Below are 10,653 nucleotides of genomic sequence, written 5' to 3' on the forward strand. Positions count from 1 at the left end.
CTTTTTCTTTTTCTTTTTCTTTTTTTTTCTTTTACTTTTTCTTTTTCTTTGTCTTTCTTTTTCTTCTTCTACTTCTTTTTCTTCTTCTTTTTCTTTTTAAGATCTCCATTTTTTTCAGAAGCTTTTCATGGTATCCCAAAGTAATAGTAGCAGACCATGGAGGAGTATTTAGTAGGCAAATTATTGTTTCTTTTTTTGAGGATGCATTTCAGTAAACTCTGGAAAGAAACCCAGAATAAAGTGATTGCTATGGTATTAAGATCCATGATAGTCCTATCTGGAAAAAAAAAGTTTTGCTTAAATTATTCATAATCATATAGAATCATAGAATATTTTGGGTTGGAAGGGACCTTAAAAGATCACCTAGTTCCAGCCCCCAGGCATGGCTCAACAAGCTAAACAACCTCTGTTTTCTCAGCTGTTCCTCACAAGACTTGTGCTCCAGACCCTTCCTCAGCTCTTTTGCCTTTCTCTGGACGTGCTCCAGCACCTCAGTGTCTTTCTTGTAGTGAAGGACCCAGGCCTGGACACAGCATTCAAGGTGTGTCCTCATCGGTGAGGAGTACAGGGGGATAATCACTGCCCTGGTCCTGCTGGCCACACTATTTTTGATGCAGGCCAGGATGCCACTGGCCTTCTTGGCCACACTGCTGGCTCACGTTCAGTCAGCTGTCAACTAGCACATCTGGGTGCTTCACTTATTATTTTTGTTTGTGACCTGACACCAGTCTACACATCCTGTGTGAATTCTTTTTAGTTGACAAAATGCAGAGCAGGGCAAAATATTGTTTCATACAGAAATATTTTCTGACAATAAAAACAGTTCCTCTACTAATCCTCAACTTCTTCTTCCATCCTTGGTCCAAACAGTGTTCCATCTGAAACTCCAGATATAAAGATAAGTTTTGGATGCTTGTTTTGATCTTGTCACCTGAAATATTTTGGTAAAGAAATTCCTAGTGTTAAAATAGATTTTTTTTTTAATTTTACCTTGAAAATTCATTAAAGATGTTTGATTCAAGAAAGGCCAAAAATGACTCCTCCAATGATTAGATAATGTTTTTACTACTCAGACTCCAAATTAAACACCTTGAAAAGCCTCTCAATGGTAGTCTGCTTTTGTTTTGCAATCATTACTATTGTTTAAAGAATTAGTGACCACTCACATACACCATACAGTTTTATTCATCCATTTCAAGAGACATTAATTTAGGTTTGAATGTATACAGAGAACTCCTGCTAGAAATGGTCAACTGCATGGAGAGTTTTTGTCTGGAAAGAACACTTCAGAAAAAAATTGGCTCATTTAATTCAGGAAGAAAAAAATAGAAATCATCAGTCTGTAAAATCATCAGGGTGATCGATGAGAGGGAGAGAGAAGAGCTAATTTAAGCTAAAAAAGATGATAACAGAACAAATTTGTATGACCTACTCATAAATAAATTTTCTCTGGATTTTACTCAAAATAATGAAAATTGGAAATTATCTTCCACCTGGATGTTAGAATGAGAAACAGTTGATTTCAGCTATCTGCCCTGTAACAGAGAGAATTCAGTTTTATAGATCTAAATGTCTTTAATTGTTTCTTTAAGGGTTACTGTTCTTTTCCTAGTAAGGTTGCTTAGCAAAGAATCTAATAAACCCCACAGATCTCTGTAGATCATATCCCTCACCCTTTGTACCCTGTTCATTAAGAACCAATCAGTATTCAGTAAGTCAAAGTTCCTTCTTCATCAGATATTGGCTAAACTGCCCTCAGGAAAGCTAGTGAAAATGCCCCTCAAAAATATCAGTTTGTGGTGTTTTGGTGGTTTTTTTTTACTTTCTACCTCCATTCCTCAGAACACATTGTGGAGGGGTTTGACACATAATCAGAGACCTCTAGTGTGTGATCTGCTTGCCAGATAACTCATTTAAACCAGTTCTCTTGATCAGGTGCCAGGGTTTTTTTCTCCTGTTTGAAGAAATCCTCTGTTCCTGGCTGCATAGGCACACCTCTGTGAATACTAAACTGTCAGGAAGGCAGAAGAACAGAGGAGACTTAGGGAGACGCACCTTAAAGCTGAGAAGACTGCCTTTGATTAAGATAAACAACATCCATTGTGTTAGAGAGAATCCAGAAGTCGTTGATAGGTACATCTGAATTGCCACTAAATGCACTCAACAGCACATTTGAGGATTAGGCATTAAACCTGGGAAACAGGCCTTGAAGAAAAAGAAAAAAACAACCAAGCCTTGGCCATCAAAGCATATTTGCTTATTTTAAAAAGTACCATAATTCACTAATTGGATTTGCTGTCCTGCAATTTTCACCACTCGAGCAGTCCAATCAATACTGAAATACAAAAAAAAATCAGTTCATTCTAGGGGGTTTTCCTAGGTAATTTTTCCTCAGCATACCCAAGTTCTTTCTGTTAAATTCTAATCATTTCTTAGCACTTTGGGAGCAGAGTATTTAATTGTTTTCTCGTGCAGGTAGATCCTAAGGTCAACCTCCATTGTGCATTAATGTCAGATCAATTTTATTGAAATAGAAATAAGTAGAAGTATCTGAACTACATTATTGTCACAGTTCAGGGTAAACTGTATGTTTGGTCCATCCCAACATCTCTGTGGACATCCCTTTCAAGCAACAAGCCTGTATGATGCACAATTACATTCCAGTGTACTGTCTCTGGCTAAGATGAGTTAAATTTCCTCATATTACCCCATATGGTGCTGTCCTTTGCTTTTTTAGCTAAAATAGTATTGGTAACACATCAGTGTTTTGGCTTTTGTTGAGCAGTGCTTCCACTGCATCAAGGCTTTCCCTTCCCTCCAAAGGCTGGGAGTGGGCAAAAGGTTGAAGGAACACAACTGGGACAGCTGACCCAAACTGACCGACATATGACATTGTGCTCAACAATAAAATCTGAGGGCAAGGAGGCAAATTTGGGTACATTTGTGGTTGAACTGCTTGTCTTCCCAAACAACCATTGGCATGGAGGCCCAGAGAATGGCTGACATCTATCTGCCAATGAGATGTAATGGATATTAAGCTGCCTTTATCTCATCTCATGAGCTTTTCCATCTTACTTTTTGCCCCTATTTTATTGGAGAGGAAGAAAGAGCAACAGGCTAGGGGTCTGGCAGACAGCCAAGGTAAACCCACTACATGATTGACCCTGTTTTCATTGTAACCCACAGTTTACAATGACAGAATTATGTAGGTTGGAAGCACCCTTAGCAATTTCATCCTCCTTGCTTAAAGGAGGTTCCCTTATAGCTGGTTGCTCATGGACTGCTCCAATTGAGTTTTGAATATCTTGAAGGATGAAGATCCCTCAACCTCTCTGGAAACTTATTGCAGTGTTTGATCACACTCGTGGTGTGGTTTTTTTCCTGATTTTGAACCAGAATTTACCATCATCCAGCTCTTGTCCATTACCCATCATTCTTCTAAGAATCCAGCTCTTTTTTCCCTGATTTCCTTCTGTTAGAAAGTTGAGGACAGCATTAAGATCCCTCCAGAGCCATCTCTTTCCAGTCTCAACAAGCCCAACTTCCTCAGCCTCTCCTCCCAGGGTGAGTGTTCTAGCCCCTGACCAATCTGGCTCCAGTTTATTGATGCTTTTCTTGTACTCAACTAACACCCAAGTTACAATACTTCAAGGGACACTGCACTTTCTCAGTAAGTCTGACTATGTTCAGGTACCTGCAGTTTTTATGACTCAGATACAGATCATACATAGATACCTAACAGCCTTCTTAAAATGGAAGTGTTAAGCTGTTGTAACAAAGGGACAGTATTTCCTGACAGAGCAGCTGGCATGCTCATCTATCTTAAAATCTTTTGATCTCCTGATGATAATGAAGCTAGTTGTAACTTCTTCTGGTCCCACAAGGTCTTGTGTCTCAGCTGGTTGTTCCAAGATAATTACTCTCCATGGAGCAAGTGCTCATTTTTAGACCTGCAGGAGAGTTCTTTTGATCTCCTTCATGGCAGGAACTTTTCTGTCCTGCTTCAGAATAGTTTCTCAGCTCAGTGTTTTCATAGGCAGTGATATCCAATTCTCTCTTGTTTCCTGCGCTCTGACTTAGCTTGAATCATTCTTTTTGTCTTTAAAAAAAGAATAATCTTCTGATCTACCAAACAAATGCAGTCTTGAGAAAATGTATCAATAATCAGCTCAATATACTGAGCATTTTAAATACATAACTTGAGTCAACTTCTTGCTAACCAGGAGCAAGCACAAAGATGGAACAAATGCTTTAAGAAATTTCTTAAATCTCCTTCTGGGTTATAAACTAGGATTAAATATTAGTATTTACTTTTATCTGAATTCCCACACTATCATGCTCCTGGAGCAGAAGACAGTAAGTTAGCTGATTGGTATTAGGTCTTTCATACATGGGAAACATTTCCTAAGCAGCTGAGCACAAATGTAAAGATGCTCTCTCTGTGTCAGTCTGCCTTCCCCAAGCATGCCGGAAGGTAGCTGGGAGCCCTCTTGAGATCCAAAGTTGAAGAAAGCAAATCACAAAACCTCCCAGTTCTGTCTTTTAATGTGAAAGCTCAAAACCTTCTAATAATCTGACCTGAACACTCAGAAATTATTCCAGTACTGCTTCAAACAAGGTTTACAATCACTTGTTCTCATGGGAAATTTCAACTTATCAAATATATTCTGGAAATACAGCACAGCAGAGAGAAAACAGTCCAGAAGTTTCCTGAAGTGTGTGGAAGAGCTCTTCCTGACATAATTAGTGAGTGTGTCAGCCAAGGGAGGTGCCCCACTAGAGGTGATGTTAATGAACAGAGAAGGACTGGTGGGTGGTATGGTGGTTGGAGGCCTCTTGGGCACAGTAATCACAAAATCATGAAGCCTTTGGTTCTTGGAGAAGTAAGGAGGATGGTCAGCAGAGCCACCTTGAATTTGTGGAGGGCAGACTTTGGTCTGCCACTCTTTGGCAGAGTCCCCTGGGAGGCAGACCTGAAGGGCAAAGTAGTCTAGGAAGGTCGGATATTCTTCAACAGGAAACCTTAAAGACCAGGAGCAGGTCATCTCTGTGAGCCTAAAGATGAGCTGGCAGGGAAGACCAGCCTGGCTGAATGGAGAGCTTTGGTTGGAACTCAGGACAAAAAGGACAGTTTATGACCTTTGGGAAGAAGGGGAAGGCAACTCAGAAGGACTCCAAGGATGTTGTGAGGTTGTGCAGGGATAAAATTAGAAGGGCCAAAGTCCAACTGGAGCTTAATCTGGCCACTACCAGACAACAGAGAACAATAAAAATGTTTTTATGAATCCAGAGAGGAAAAGGCAAGTTGCATCAAGGGAGGTTTAGACAGGATATTCCAAAAATTCTTCACAGGGAAGTAGCCAAGTCACCATCCCTGGAGGTATTTAAAAGACATATAGAGGTGGCACTCGGGGACTTGGTTTAATGGTGGACTTGACAGTAGTGGGTTAACAGTTGAACTCAATGATCTCGAAGGTCTTTTCCACCTTAAACAATTCCACGCTTCTATATCAAGAATCAAAATGAATTAAGGAAAAGAAAAGCTCAAATAATAAAAAAATCAAATACTAGATCAAACAAGAGTTTTCTTCTGATGCTGCTCAATAGGCAGAACTGCTTCTTTTATTTAAAAGTTAATGCTTCTTCTGAAAATGACCTATCTCTACAAACACAAAAAATACCAATAACTAAGTACTAAATAGCAAATAGTGAATAACAAATAATGAATATGTTAAAAAAACCAACAATCAAACAAAGAAAAACAACTTTCCTGAGGCTTGAGGACTATTTAAAGAAAAAGCATCATTCACAGGATTTCAGAGGTGGTGGTGGCGGTGTTGGAACTGTGTTCAGCAAAAGAGTGTCTTCACAGACAGGCTTAAAGCTTCTGGCCTCAAATTAAATAAACACTATCCTATCCAAAAAGAGGTGTTAAATGTACAAAAGTGGCCCTCTGAAATGAATGGAACTTATAGTTCTTATGAGGTCAATAAAATGGTTTGATTTATCAAGCCAAAGGCACAAGACATTGTGACAGTGTTTTAAGCACCAGCACCATTCCTCCTTGCTGAGGTAAGATGGCTATCACGCAGGAGTGTTTTGAGCAGAATATAAAAATTCAGAAATGAGATATTTTTATTTCAGGGAAGCAATGCAATACAGGCACTGTGGTCTGACCAGCAATGACTGTGTATTCAGACAGATCTGGATGATATCTTTGATAAGTTAAATATGTTCAATTTCTCTCTGAAGAGATGAGATTCAAATAGTATGAAATGACAGACAAGATATCTGCATTTCAGAAAGCTTAGCCTGTGGGAGGACAGGAAATAACAGAAACAATGGTGTAATCTTACTTGATCTTTTTGTGGACTTCTCTGAAAATTAACATCTATGTCCACATTTCATGATACCATGAAAACACACACAATTGAACTCTGCAGATTTAGAAAACAAGCTCAGGAAGTATTCTGAAATGACAATTGACTGTAGAACTTAATAAGAAGTCTTTTCATCTTTTAGTTGTGTTTCTCTGCTCATGAAAGATGCTGATTAAGTTTTATCTTTGCTATACAGTGAAGATAAATCAGAGACACTGTATTAGCTGTAGCACTACAAGAATATTCCAACTGATATGGTTTTCCTGCCGCTTGGATCTACTGTGAACTGTAGCTTTCAGTATATCTGTAATATTAAGCAAACTGAGGCTGCACCTCTAATTCTGTGTTCAGTTTTGGGACCCTCACTTCAAGAAAGACATTGAAGTGCTGGAGCATGTCCAGAGAAAGGCAACAAAGCTGGGGAAGGGTTTGGAGGTCATGTCTTATGATAAACAGCTGAGAGAGCTGGGGTTGTTTAGCCTGGAGAAGAGGAGGCTCAGAGGGGATCTCACCACTCTCTACAACTACCTGAAAAGAGGTTGTAGCCAGGTGGAGATCAGCCTCCTCTCCCATGCATCTTATGACAGAACAAGAGGAAATGGCCTCAGGCTGTACCAGCAGAGGTTCAGGTTGGACATCAGGAAGAATTTCTTCACTGAAAAGGCACAATTGGAACAGTCTGCCCAGGGAAGTGGTGGAGCCACTATGCCTGGAAGTGTTCAAGTAGTAACCAGATGTGGCACTTAGTGCTATTGTTTCATTGACATGGTGGTGTTCAGTCAAAGGTTGGATTCAATGACCATAGACGTCTCTTCCAACCTAATTGATTCTATGATCCTATGAAACTTCAGAGGAGATTGCATCTTACTTACCTAAGGACAGGGGTTTTTTGTTTGCAAAATCACGTGGAATAATAGAGATATTACGTCATGAAGACCATTTTGTTTTCAACAAGTGTCTCCTATCTGTTTACTCAGTGAGTAAAAACAAACAAAAAACACCCTAATATCTCACGTTCACATTTCAAGAGCATTACATCACAGGTTATCTTCTAAGCAACAACTATGAGAAGAAGTGATTTTTGAGAGGTGAACATTTGATTAACTGCCAGAAAGAGAAATCACATCAATACCAATCTGTCTCAGTGGCCTGATATACCCTGACAATTTTCACAGAACTCCAGAGACTGATGCTGCTTTTCTCCTAGAGTTGCTCCATTCAAGCTGGCAACAATGAATCAAGAAAGCTGTGCAGACAATCTCTGATGATCAGGTGAGTAAGCCACGTGGATGAGGAAAGCATTAGAGCAGGAAAACCTTGCAGACCAGGCTGCATTTTCCTGTCTGACTTCCAGTAGGGATGGAGAACAATTTTCTACAGGGTTGCTTGGTTTACAGGACTATACAAAAAGATTTGCTCCTTTGAGTGGTGGCTCAATAATGATCCAGTGCTTTCTATGGCAACAGTGCATAACATGGTGGGGTTTGTGCTGCAGGACCCTCAGAATCTTATTCTCCTGTGTCACTTCTCAAACAAAAATGTTTGAGAATCTTTCATAAAAGTCTTCTGTCCTAACAGCAGCTGTTGAGCAGAATAACCTCAGAACACGGATGAGAAGTGTTTTCATTAAAACAACTGCAATTCCCTGCTACTTGTATAAGTTTATTACTCCATTATTGATGTTGGCCAAGATTCAGGCCCACTTGTACCATTTTACAAAATGTGCTACAAAGTGGATTTGCTGCTGCAATAAAGTGGATCTGTCACCCCAATTATGCAAAGCAAGTGGTTGACTGCAAAACTACATCAAAAACTGAATTAGGATTTTTCACCCATTTATACAAGTCACGCCAACATAAAATACATGTTTATTTTGTAGTAGAGGTACTATATTACCACTACTACAGGAAATTAGATGCTTGAGTCTGTATCAGAATTCAGGCACCATAATACAAAAACCATTTTTTTATTTTGGCCAATACCTGAGTTGCTGTGAACAATGTCACACAGAATGAGACATGACTTATCAAAGCCATATCTAAACATAAATCCAAAAAAATCTTCCTGGCCTACAAATTTTATCAAAGGGACAGACTATAATCCCCTTTTTCATGTTGGATAACAATATGTTCCATGAGTATCCTCAATGATATCAGTAGAATTCCTTGGAATTTCATAAGTATTTATTGTGATGGTATTAAAATCTCTCTTTACATAAACCTCTCAGTCAAGTTCTCATCTGCACCACAGACACCAACATTTTGGTGAAGTCAGTTGGTAAGCTGAGGTTTGAGTTCATTCTCAGTGCAAAAATTAAGCCAGAGAAAATTTCAGAATTCTTTGGTCTTGTTGGATGTTGGAGGTACTGAATAAGGATGTTGCAGAATATCCATCATTAAAGATATCTAAGCATATGTTTGACAAAGCTTTTGGAAAGAGGGAAAGATATTTTATCTGTCCTTGGGACAGACTGATGGACTAGATAAATTCTGGAGGTCACTTCCAGCCCCAGTGTTTATGATTCCATACATGTGACAGAGGGCCATACCTCTATGCCATTCAAATTACTAAAATCAAAATCAAAACCTCAGGTTTCATCCTGAATGACTAGCATGAAGAGAAATGTGACATTTTGTTTTACAATTGTAGGACTGGTTTTGCTGTATACTTTCTGAAGAGAAAGAATAATTTCTTATCTTCACTGGAGTATAATTTATGAAACTCAGTATTTTTTTATACATTCTAGACATATTTTCAGGGGCTTTTTCATAGAACTTCAATAATCTTCCTGTCAAAAATTAGATTTGGATAGTTCTATCTTTCAATATCCATATCAGCTGGAACCATACCAAGAAGAATGCCATTTAAATGCCTTTTTCCTATGCATAGGAATTACATGGAAAATAAAAGAGAATGAAATAGTTAGCAATATGCAGAGCCTCTGAGATTCTTAAATATGGGAAGAGCCACTTCAAAATAACATTATTTTTTTTTATTACCTGTAGGTGTATATGTCATAAATTTGAATTAAACACCTAAAACATCCATAAAGCAGATAAGGTGGTACAGGCATGATTTTACAGCATGTACATTCTGAGTGGAAAAGCCTCAGGTTCTGGAATGAGTGCATCTGAAATGCTGCCTACCAAGGCTATTTCCAGCTCTGGGATTCTCTGACCAGGAACACATGATGGATTTAAGACTGTACACTGGCTGCTGGAGGATTCATACATTTGTAAATGATGATTTGCCCAGCTATACAGGATATACCTAACAATACTTGAATAGTGGTAGATTATTTGTCAGGAACTGATACATGTGTTAACTGACATATTAATTACATTTTATGTAAACTGTGTTCCAAATCACATCTTTTTCTCCCTGCTTTTGTTATAGCTCTAATCATGAGTCCCACAGCAGGTCTACATATTTACCTGGTATGTTCCATTTCTCAAGAGGGAATCCACAGCCAAAGTTATAATTCTGTGAGGGTGATAGAGGACAGCCCTGGGTACTGGTTTGCATTGCTAGAGCTTTTTATTCATGTGGCTTTAAAATATCCCTTGACACTGTCTTTCAGCAGATAAAAGATGCTTTTAGTGGGACAGGATGAAACACTTTCATTCGTTTCACAAATACAAAATAAATTAAATAGTAAAAGATTGGCCTTCTCCACCCTCACAGGTTTTCTTATCAGTGGGCAGCACTACCTTCCTAAGTGTGCTTTTAAAGAAATGCAGCCACATTGCACATTTACTGCTGAATTGAATATGGTCAGTGTTTGCAAGGTTTCTTCTGAATATTTTTGGTCCCCAGGCTCTGAAATGTCTTCTTTTTGAATGGTGATGGCAGGACACTGTTGAGCTGAGATGGTTTTGTCACTGCAACACTTGAAGGCCTGGGGTACTTCACCATCTTAATGTGCAGGCATTTATCTGGGCATAGTTGTTCTGTGGATATAAGTTTTGGACTCATTCCTAAATTCCATCGAAGTTGCACTCTATTAGCCCAAGTACATTTTTCAGATCTGGCCACTTCCCAAGTAAATATGAAATATGTAACACAAAATAAATACAAAAATACTGGGAATGGGAAACCCACTCTGAAAATAAAATAAGGTAATTAAAATGCATCATAAATGTCAGTGAATAGCTAGCTTACTATATTTTAAAATTGAATTTGTACATGACATTGTCAAGCCACAGATTTTGCCAGTCACACATGTCCACTATTATTACAGGCTCATCTATATCCCTGAGTATTTCTGTCTTCC

The sequence above is a fragment of the Lepidothrix coronata genome, unplaced genomic scaffold (assembly GCF_001604755.1).
Source record: "Lepidothrix coronata isolate B3197 unplaced genomic scaffold, Lepidothrix_coronata-1.0 Scaffold45, whole genome shotgun sequence".
NCBI classification, from domain to species: Eukaryota; Metazoa; Chordata; class Aves; order Passeriformes; family Pipridae; genus Lepidothrix; species Lepidothrix coronata.